The sequence below is a fragment of the Eimeria tenella genome, genomic scaffold (assembly GCF_000499545.2).
Source record: "Eimeria tenella Houghton genomic scaffold, Eth_scaff1817, whole genome shotgun sequence".
NCBI classification, from domain to species: Eukaryota; Apicomplexa; class Conoidasida; order Eucoccidiorida; family Eimeriidae; genus Eimeria; species Eimeria tenella.
Genome location: NW_013541650.1, coordinates 1,944 through 2,485, shown reverse-complemented (window position 1 = coordinate 2,485; position 542 = coordinate 1,944). Strand labels below are relative to the sequence as shown.

The 542-nt window shown below is 24.5% G+C and overlaps 1 protein-coding gene across 1 annotated transcript in view; it reads left to right on the top strand.

Annotated features, from left to right (window-relative positions):
* ETH_00041710 (50S ribosomal protein L1, putative) overlaps positions 1–542 on the top strand; it is a gene marked incomplete at both ends in the record, with an annotated part of 3,500 nt that overhangs the window by 1,104 nt on the left and 1,854 nt on the right. The gene's annotated exons all lie outside the window — the stretch shown is intronic.

Genomic DNA, 542 nt, shown 5'->3' with positions numbered 1-542 from the left:
CCCTTTAATTCTTGTAATCCTCTTATTGCCCTTTTAGTGTCTCATTATCTCTTTAATTGTTCAATTGTCTTTCAAATTGATTAATTATTTAATTGCTTAATTATATTCCAATTATTTAGCTAATTATCTCTGTAATCATTTGATTATATTTTAATTGTTTAATTATCTTCTAATAATTAATTAATTATCAAATTAATTATTTAATCTCAAGCCGCCGGAACTTGACACCTTCACCATATTTCAGATATCCTCTTTATTTCTTTAATGGATTCACTTTAATTGACTAATAATCTAACTAACTATTTATTTATCTATCAATTTATTTATTTATTTACTATTTATTTAAACTCAGGCCGGCGGAACCTAATAGACTCATTTTAATTGATTAACAATCTAAATTATCAACTAACTAACTAATAATCTATTAAATAATCTCTTTAATTTAAATAATTAATTAATTAATTAATTAATTATTTATTTATTTATTTAAACTCAGGCCGGCGGAACTTAATACCCTCCGTGGCCATGGGCACTCTCACTGG